We start from the raw sequence: 11333 nt of genomic DNA, 5'->3' as shown, positions 1-11333 counted from the left end.
TGGAACCGCATCAAACAGGATCAGACCGGCTCAAACCGGTTCAAACCAGAACAAACCGGATGGAACCGAATGAAACCGGCTCAAACCGGTTCTAACCGGATCAGACCGGATCAAACCGGATGAGAACGGCTCAAACAGGTTCAGACCGGATCAAACCGGATCAGACAGGCTCAATCCGGATCAAACCGGATCAGACCGGATCAGACTAGCTCAAACCGGATGGAACTGGATGAAACAGGATCAGACCGGCTCAGACTGGCTAAAACCGGATGCAACCGGATCAAACCGGATCAGACCGGCTAAAACCGGTTCAAACCGGATCAACCGGATCCGGAAAACCGGATCCGGATCAAACCGGATCAACCCGGATCAAACAGGATCAAACCGGATCAACCGATCAGACCGGCTAAAACAAACATGGACAAAACCGGAGGATCAGACCGGCTAAAACCGGATCAAACCGGATGGGATGGAACAGGATCAAACCGATGGAACCGGTTCAAACCGGATCAGACCAGCTCTAAACCGGATGGAAAACCGGTAACCGGATCAAACAAACCGAATCAGACCGGATCAAAACAGGATCAGACCGGCTCAAAACCGGTTCAAACCGGATCAAATCGGATGAACCGGTCAAACCGGATCAGACCGGATCAAAGCGGTTCAAACCGGATCAAACAGGATCAGACCTGCTCAAACTGGATGGAACCGGACCATACCGGATTAGACCGGCTCAAACCGGGTCAAACCGGCTCAGACCAGCTCAAACCGGATGGAACCGGATCAGACCGTATGAGACCGGATCAAACCGGATCAGACCGGATGAAACCCGATCAGACCGGCTAAAACCGGTTCAAACCGGATGAAACCGGCTCAAACAAGTTCGAACCGGATCAGACCTGATCAAACCGGATCAGACCGGCTCAAAACGGTTCAAACCGGATCAAACCGGATAGAACCGGATGAACTCGGATCAGACCGGCTAAAACCGGTTCAAACCGGATCAAACGGGATGGAAACGGATCAGACCAGCTGAAACCGGTTCAAACCGGCTCAAACCAGTTCGAACCGGATGGAACTGGATCAAACCGGATCAGACCAGCTCAAACCGGTTCAATCCGGATCAAACCTGATCAGACCAGCTCAAACCGGTTCAATCCGGATCAGACCGGATCAGACTAGCTCAAACCGGATGGAACTGGATGAAACAGGATTAGACCGGCTCAGACTGTCTGAAACCGGATGCAACCGGATCAAACCGGCTAAAACCGGTTCAAACCAGATCAAACCGGATGGAACCGCATCAATCCGGATCAGACCGGCTAAAATCGGTTAAAACCGGATCAAACCGGATGGAACCGGATCAGACCGGAACCGACCGGATCAAACCGGATCAGACCGGATCAAACCGGATCGGACCAGCTCAAACCGGATTGAACCGGATCAGACTGGCTCAAAGCGGTTGAAACCGGTTCAAACCGGATCAAACGGAATGGAACCGGATCAAACCGGATCAGACCGGCTCAAACCGGTTCGAACTGGATCAGACCGGCTCAGACTGGCTCAAACCGGATGCAACCGGATCGAACCGGATCAGATCGGCTAAAACCGGATCAACCCGGATGGAACCGGATCAATCCGGATCAGACCGGATCAAACAGGATCAGACCGGCTCAAACCGCATCAACCCGGATGGAACCGGATTAAACCGGAGCAGACCGAATCAAACAGGATCAGACCGGCTAAGACCAGATCAAACCGGATGGAACAGGATCAAACCGGATGGAACCGGTTCAAACCAGATCAGACCAGCTCAAACTGGATGGAACCGGAACAAACCGAATCAGACCGGCTCAACCTGGTTCAAACCGGGTCAAACCGGATCAGACCGGATCAAAGCGGTTCAAACCGGATCAAACAGGATCAGACCGGCTCAAACCGGTTCAAACCGGATCAGACCAGCTCAAACTTGATGGAACCGGATCATACCAGATTAGACCGGCTCAAACCGGTTCAAACCGGATCAGACCGTTTCAAACCGGCTCAAACCGGATGCAACCGGATCAAACCGGATGGAACCGGAACGAACCGGTTCAAACCGGATCAAACGGGATGGAACCGGATCAAACCGGATCAGAACCGCAAACCGGTTCAAACCGGATCAGGCCGGATGAAATCAGTTCAGACCGGATCAGACCAGCAGACGGTTCAAACCGGATCAAACCGGATGGGAACAGACGGAACAAACCGGATCAAACCGGCTCAAACCGGTTCAAACCAGATCAGACCGATCAAACCGGATCAGAAGATCAAACGGTTCAGACCAGATGAAACCGGATAAACCGATTCAGACCGGATCAAACCAGATGAAACCGGTTCAAACCGGATCAAACAGCTCAAACCGGCTCAAACCGGAATCAGACTCAAACCGGTTCAAACCGGTTCAAACCGCACCACCCCAAACGGATGAAACCGGTTCAGACCGCATGGAACCGATCAGATCAAACCGGATAGAACCGGATCAAACCAGCTGAAACCGGTTCAAACCGCTTCAAACCGGCTCACACCGGCTCCAAACCGGTTCAAAACCGCACCACCCCGGATGAAACCGGTTCAGACCGGATCAAACCGGATGGAACCGGATCAAACCGGATCATACCGGATGGAACCGGATCAAACCGGCACAACCAGCTCAAACCGGTTCAAACCAGATCAAACCGGATCAAACCGGTTCAAACCGGATCAGACCGGATGAAACTGGATGGAAACGGCTCAAAGCGTCTCAAACCGGTTTAAAACCGGTTAAAACCGGATCAGGCCGGATGAAATCAGTTCAGACCGGAGGATGAAAACCGTTTCAGACCGGATGAAACCGGATGGAACCGGATGGAAACCGGATGAAACCGGTTCAAAACCGGATCAAACCGGATCAAACCAGACGAGGAAAACCGGTTCAAACCGGATGAAACCGGATGGAACCGGATGAAACCGGTTCAAACCGGTTCAAACCGGATCAGACCGGATGGAAACCGGTTCAGACCGGATGAAACCGGATGGAACCGGATCAAACCAGCTGAAACCGGTCCAAACCGCTTCAAACCGGCTCAAACCGGCTCAAACCGGTTCAATCCGGATCAGACCGTATGAAACCGGATCAGACCATATCAAACCGGATAGAACCGGATCAGACCAGATGAAACCGGTTCAAACCGCTTCAAACCGGCTCAAACCGGCTCAAACCGGATCAAACCAATGGCACCGGATCAAACCGGACCACCCTGGATGAAACCGGTTCAAACGGTTCAAACCGGATCAAACCGGATCAGAAACAGGATGAAAACCGGATTCAAACCGGCTCAAACCGGATCAAACCGGACCGGGTTCAGAAAACCGGATTCAAACCGGATCAGACCGGATCAAACTGGTTCAAACCGGATCAGGCTCAAACTGGTTCAAACCGGTTCAAACCGGATCACAACCGGTTCAGACCGGAACAAACCGGATCAAACCGGTTCAAACCGAATCAGACCGGATGAAACAGGTTCAGAACCGGATCAAACCGGTTCAAACCGGATCAAACCGGATCAAACCGAGCAAACCGGATCAAACTGGTCAAATCAATCAACCGGATCAAACCGGCTCAAACCGGTTCCAACCGATCAAACCGGATGGAACCGGATCAAACCGGATCAAACCGGCTCAAACTGGTTCAAACCAGATCAAACCGGATGATCAAACCGGATGGAACCGGATCAAACGACAACGGATGGAACCGGATCAGGCCGGAGGAAATTAGTTCAGACCGGATGAAACCGGTTCAGACCGGATCAAACCGGATGGAACCGGATCAAACCGGGTCAAACCGGTTTCAAACAAAGAGCGGTTGAAAACCGGTTCAGACCGGGTCCGGATCAAACCGGATCAAACCGGATCAAACCCATTTCACCGGATCAAACCCGCTGAAAACGGTTCAAACCGGCTCAAACAGGTTCAAACCGGCTCAAACCGGTTCAAACCGGATCAGACCAGATGAAACCGGTTTCAGACCAGATCAAACCGGATGGAACCGGTTCAGACTGGATCAAACCGGCTCAAACTGGTTCAAACCGGTTCAAACAGGCTCAAACCGGTTCAGTCCGGATCAAACCGGTTCAGGTTCACCGGATCAAACCGGTTCAACCGGACCCGGATCAGACCGGATGAAACCGGTTCAGACCGGATCAAACCGGATGAAACCGGTTCAAACCGGATCAAACCGGATCAGACCGGATGAAACCAGATGGAACCGGATCAAACCGGCTCAAACCGGTTCAAACCGGATCAGGCCGGATGAAATCAGTTCAGACCGGATGAAGCCGGTTCATACCGGATCAAACCGGATGGAACCGGAACAAACCGGATCAAACCGGCTCAAACTGGTTCAAACCGGATCAGACCGGATGAAACCGGTTCAGACCAGATCAAACCGGATAGAACCGGATCAAACCAGCTGAAACCGGTTCAAACCGCTTCAAACCGGCTCAAACCGGCTCAAACCGGTTCAAACCGCACCACCCCGGATGAAACCGGTTCAGACCGGATCAAACCGGATGGAACCGGATCAAACCGGATCATACCGGATGGAACCGGATCAAACAAGCTGAAACCGGTTCAAACCAGATCAAACCGGCTCAAACCGGTTCAAACCGGATCAGACCGGATGAAACTGGATGGAACCGGCTCAAAGCGTCTCAAACCGGTTAAAACCGGATCAGGCCGGATGAAATCAGTTCAGACCGGATGAAACCGGTTCAGACCGGATCAAACCGGATGGAACCGGAACAAACCGGATCAAACCGGCTCAAACTGGTTCAAACCGGATCAGACCGGATGAAACCGGTTCAGACCGGATGAAACCGGATGGGAAAACCGGATCTAAACCAGCTGAAACCGGTTCAAACCGGATCAAACCGGCTGAAACCGGTTCAGACCGGATCAAACCGGATGAAACCGGTTCAGACCGGATCAAACCGGATGGAACCGGAACAAACCGGATCAAACCGGCTCAAACTGGTTCAAACCGGATCAGACCGGATGAAACCGGTTCAGACCAGATCAAACCGGATAGAACCGGATCAAACCAGCTGAAACCGGTTCAAACCGCTTCAAACCGGCTCAAACCGGCTCAAACCGGTTCAAACCGCACCACCCTGGATGAAACCGGTTCAGACCGGATCAAACCGGATGGAACCGGAACAAACCGGATCAAACCGGCTCAAACTGGTTCAAACCGGGTCAAACCGGTTCAGACCGGATCAAACCGGGATTCAAACTGGATCAAACCGGCTCAAACCGGTTCAAACCGGTTCAAACAGACGGCTCCAAACCGGTTCAAACCGGTTCAAACCGGATCAGGCCGGATCAAACCAGACCGGATGAAAACCGGTTCAAACCGGATCAAACCGGGATCAGACCGGATGAAACCGGTTGAACCGGTTCAAACCGGATCAAACCGGATCAAACCGGTTCAAACCGGTTCAGACCGGATCAAACCGGATCAAACCGGATCAAACCGATCAGACCGGATGAAACCAGATGGAACCGGATCAAACCGGCTCAAACCGGTTCAAACCGGATCAGGCCGGATGAAATCAGTTCAGACCGGATGAAGCCGGTTCATACCGGATCAAACCGGATGGAACCGGAACAAACCGGATCAAACCGGCTCAAACTGGTTCAAACCGGATCAGACCGGATGAAACCGGTTCAGACCAGATCAAACCGGATAGAACCGGATCAAACCAGCTGAAACCGGTTCAAACCGCTTCAAACCGGCTCAAACCGGCTCAAACCGGTTCAAACCGCACCACCCCGGATGAAACCGGTTCAGACCGGATCAAACCGGATGGAACCGGATCAAACCGGATCATACCGGATGGAACCGGATCAAACAAGCTGAAACCGGTTCAAACCAGATCAAACCGGCTCAAACCGGTTCAAACCGGATCAGACCGGATGAAACTGGATGGAACCGGCTCAAAGCGTCTCAAACCGGTTCAAACCGGATCAGGCCGGATGAAATCAGTTCAGACCGGATGAAACCGGTTCAGACCGGATCAAACCGGATGGAACCGGATCAAACCGGTTCAAACCGGTTCAAACCGGATCAGACCGGATGAAACCGGTTCAGACCGGATGAAACCGGATGGAACCGGATCAAACCAGCTGAAACCCGGTTCAAACCGCTTCAAACCGGCTCAAACCGGCTCAAACCGGTTCAAACCGGATCAGACCGGATGAAACCATTTCAGACCGGATCAAACCGGATGGAACCGGATCAAACCGGCTGAAACCGGATCAAACCGGATTCAAACCGCTCAAACCGGCTCAAACCGGATCAAACCGGACAAACCGGTTCAAACCGGTTCAGACCGGATGAAACCGGATGGAACCGGATCAAACCAGCTGAAACCGGTTCAAAACCGGTTCAAAATCAGTTCGGCCGGTTCACACAAACGGATCAAAACCGGCTCAAACCGGTTCAAACCGGTCAAACGGTTCAAACCGGATCAGACCGTATGAAACCATTTCAGACCATATCAAACCGGATGGAACCGGATCAAACCAGCTGAAACCGGTTCAAACCGCTTCAAACCGGCTCAAACCGGCTCAAACCGGTTCAAACCGGATCAAACCGGTTCAGACCGGATCCCTGGATGGATCATAAAAACCGGATCAAACCAGCTGAAACCGGTTCAAACCGGATCAAACCGGATCAAACCGGATTAAACCGGCTCAAACTGGTTCAAACCGGGTCGAACCGGTTCAGACCGGATCAAACCTTTTCAGACCGGATCAGACCGGATGGAACCAGATCAGACCGGATCAAACCGGATCAACCAGATCAAACCGGATCAAACCGGATCAAACCGGATTAGAGCAGATGAAACCGGTTCAGACCGGATCAAACCGGATGGAACCGGATCAAACCGGATCAAACCGGCTCAAACTGGTTCAAACCAGATCAAACCGGCTCAAACTGGTTCAAACCGGATCACACCGGATGGAACCGGATGGAACCGGATCAAACCGGACTCAAACCAGTTCCAAAAGGCTCAAACCGGTTCAAACCACATCAAACCGGTTCAAACCGGTTCAAACCGGATCACACCGGATGGAACCGGATGGAACCGGATCAAACCGGCTCAATCCGGTTCAAATCGGATCAGGCCGGATGAAATTAGTTCAGACCGGATGAAACTGGTTCAGACCGGATCAAACCGGATGGAACCGGATCAAACCGGGTCAAACCGGTTCAACCCGGATCAGACCGGATGAAACCATTTCAGACCGGATCAAACCGGATGGAACCGGATCAAACCGGATCAATCCGTCTCAAACTGGTTCAAACCGGATCAGACCGGATGAAACCGGTTCAGACCGGATCAAACCGGATGGAACCGGGTCAAACCAGATTAGACCGGCTCAAACCGGCTCAAACCGGATCAAACCGGATCAGACCGGATGAAACCGGTTAACCCGGTTCCAACAGGCTCAAACCGGATCAAACCGGTTCAAACCGGGTCAAACCGGATCAAACCGGATCAGACCGGATGAAACTGGATGGAAACCGGCTCAAAGCGTCTCAAACCGGTTAAAACCGGATCAGGCCGGATGAAATCAGTTCAGACCGGGTGAAACCGGTTCAGACCGGATGAAACCGGATGGAACCGGATCAAACCAGCTGAAACCGGTTCAAACCGGATCAGACCGGATGAAACCGGTTCAGACCGGATGAAACCGGATGGAACCGGATCAAACCAGCTGAAACCGGTTCAAACCGGATCAGACCGGATGAAACCGGTTCAGACCGGATCAAACCGGATGAAACCGGTTCAGACCGGGTCAAACCGGATGAAACCGGTTCATACCGGCTCAAACCGGTTCAATCCGGATCAGACCGTATGAAACCATTTCAGACCAGATCAAACCGGATGGAACCGGATCAAACCAGATGAAACCGGTTCAAACCGCTTCAAACCGGCTCAAACCGGCTCAAACCGGTTCAAACCGGACCACCCCGGATGAAACCGGTTCAGACCGGATCAAACCGGATGGAACCGGATTAAACCGGCTCAAACTGTTTCAAACCGGGTCGAACCGGTTCAGACCGATCAAACCGGTTCAGACTGGATCAAACCGGCTCAAACTGGTTCAAACCGGTTCAAACAGGCTCAAAGCGGTCTCAAACCGGTTCCGGAGACCGGCTCAAACCGGCTCAAACCGGATCAAACCGGATCAGACCGGATGAAACCGGTTAACCCGGTTCCAACAGGCTCAAACCGGATCAAACCGGTTCAAACCAGGTCAAAACGGATCAAACCGGATCAGACCGGATGAAACCAGATGGAACCGGATCAAACCGGCTCAAAACGGTTCAAAACGGATCAGGTCGGATGAAATCAGTTCAGACCGGATGAAGCCGGTTCATACCGGATCAAACCGGATGGAACCGGAACAAACCGGATCAAACCGGCTCAAACTGGTTCAAACCGGATCAGACCGGATGAAACCGGTTCAGACCAGATCAAACCGGATAGAACCGGATCAAACCAGCTGAAACCGGTTCAAACCGCTTCAAACCGGCTCAAACCGGCTCAAACCGGTTCAAACCGCACCACCCCGGATGAAACCGGTTCAGACCGGATCAAACCGGATGGAACCGGATCAAACCGGATCATACCGGATGGAACCGGATCAAACAAGCTGAAACCGGTTCAAACCAGATCAAACCGGCTCAAACCGGTTCAAACCGGATCAGACCGGATGAAACTGGATGGAACCGGCTCAAAGCGTCTCAAACCGGTTAAAACCGGATCAGGCCGGATGAAATCAGTTCAGACCGGATGAAACCGGTTCAGACCGGATGAAACCGGATGGAACCGGAACAAACCGGATCAAACCGGCTCAAACCGGTTCAAACCGGATCAGACCGGATGAAACCGGTTCAGACCGGATGAAACCGGATGGAACCGGATCAAACCAGCTGAAACCGGTTCAAACCGCTTCAAACCGGCTCAAACCGGCTCAAACCGGTTCAAACCGGATCAGACCGTATGAAACCATTTCAGACCATATCAAACCGGATGGAAAACCGGATCAAACCAGCTGAAACCGGTTCAAACCGCTTCAAACCGGCTCAAACCGGCTCAAACCGGTTCAAACCGGACCACCCCGGATGAAACCGGTTCAGACCGGATCAAACCGGATGGAACCGGATTAAACCGGCTCAAACTGTTTTAAACCGGGTCGAACCGGTTCAGACCGGATCAAACCGGTTCAGACCGGATCAAACCGGTTCAGACTGGATCAAACCGGCTCAAACTGGTTCAAACCGGTTCAAACAGGCCCCAACCGGTTCAGACCGGATCAAACCGGATCAAACCGGTTCAAACCGGATCAGACCGGATGAAACAGGTTCGAACCGGATCAAACCGGATGGAACCGGATCAAACCGGATCAAACCGGCTCAAACTGGTTCAAACCGGTTCAGACCGGATGAAACCGGATGGAACCGGATCAAACCGGATCAAACCGGCTCAAACCGGTTCAAACCGGATCAAACCGGCTCCATCCGGTTCAAACCGGATCAGGCCGGATGAAATTAGTTCAGACCGGATGAAACTGGTTCAGACCGGATCAAACCGGATGGAACTGGATCAAATCGGGTCAAACCGGTTCAACCCGGATCAGAGCGGATGGAACCGGATCAAACCAGCTGAAAACGGTTCAAACCTGCTCAAACAGGTTCATATCGGCTCAAACTGGTTCAAACCGGATCAGACCAGATGAAACCATTTCAGACCAGATCAAACCGGATGGAACCGGTTCAGACTGGATCAAACCGGCTCAAGCTGGTTCAACCCGGTTCAAACAGGCTCAAACCGGTTCAGACCGGATCAAACCGGATCAAACCGGTTCAAACCGGATCAGACCGGATGAAACAGGTTCGAAGCGGATCAAACCGGATCAGACCGGATGAAACCGGTTCAAACCGATTCAAAACGGTTCAAACCGGATCAAACCGGATTAGAGCAGATGAAACCGGTTCAGACCGGATCAAACCGGATGGAACCGGATCAAACCGGATCAAACCGGCTCAAACTGGTTCAAACCAGATCAAACCGGCTCAAACCGGATCAAACCGGATCAGACCGCATGGAACCGGATGGAACCGGTTCAGACCGGATCAAACCGGATGGAACTGGATCAAACCGGTTCCAACAGGCCGGATCAAACCGGAAACCGGATCAAACCGGATCAAACCGGATCAAACCGGTCAAACCGGATCAGACCGGATGAAACTGGATGGAACCGGCTCAAAGCGTCTCAAACCGGTTAAAACCGGATCAGGCCGGATGAAATCAGTTCAGACGGGATGAAACCGGTTCAGACCGGTTCAAACAAAGACCGGATCAAACCGGTTCATACCGGATCAGACCGGATGAAACCGGTTCAGACCGGATGAAACCGGATGGAACCGGATCAGACTGGATCAAACCGGCTCAAACTGGTTCAAATCGGTTCAAACAGGCTCCAACCGGTTCAGACCGGATCAAACCGGATCAAACCGGTTCCAACCGGATCAGACCGGATGAAACAGGTTCGAACCGGATCAAACCGGATGGAACCGGATCAAACCGGATCAAACCGGCTCAAACTGGTTCAAACCGGTTCAGACCGGTTGAAACCGGTTCAGACCGGATCAAACCGGATGGAACCGGATCAAACCAGCTGAAACCGGTTCAAACCGGTTCAAACCAGATCAAACCGGCTCAAACCGGTTCAAACCGGATCAGACCGGATGAAACCGGATGGAACCGGATCAAACCGGGTCAACCCGTTTCAAACCGGATCAGGCCGGATGAAATCAGTTCAGACCGGATGAAACCGGTTCAGACCGGATCAAACCAGATGGAATCGGATCAAACCGGCTTCAACGGTTTCAAATCGGATCAAACCGTCTCAGACCGGATCAAACCAGATGAGACCGGATCAAACCAGCTAAAACTGGTTGAAACCGGATCAAACCAGTTCAAACGGAATCAACCGGATCAATCAAACCGGATGAAACCGGATCAAACCGCTGAAACAGGTTCAAACCGGCTCAAACCGGTTCAAAACGGATCGGACCGGATCAAACCAGTTCAGACCGGATCAAACCGGTTCCAACCGGATCAAACCGGCTCACACCGGTTCAAACCGGATCAGAGCGGTTGAAACCGGTTCAGACCGGATCAAACCGGATCAAACCGGATCAAACCGGATCAGACCGGATGAAACCAGATGGAACC

Source organism: Macaca thibetana, chromosome 14, assembly GCF_024542745.1.
Source record: "Macaca thibetana thibetana isolate TM-01 chromosome 14, ASM2454274v1, whole genome shotgun sequence".
Lineage (NCBI taxonomy): Eukaryota > Metazoa > Chordata > Mammalia > Primates > Cercopithecidae > Macaca > Macaca thibetana.
The sequence above is the reverse complement of the archived record's forward strand: the minus strand, read 5'-3'. Positions refer to the sequence as shown.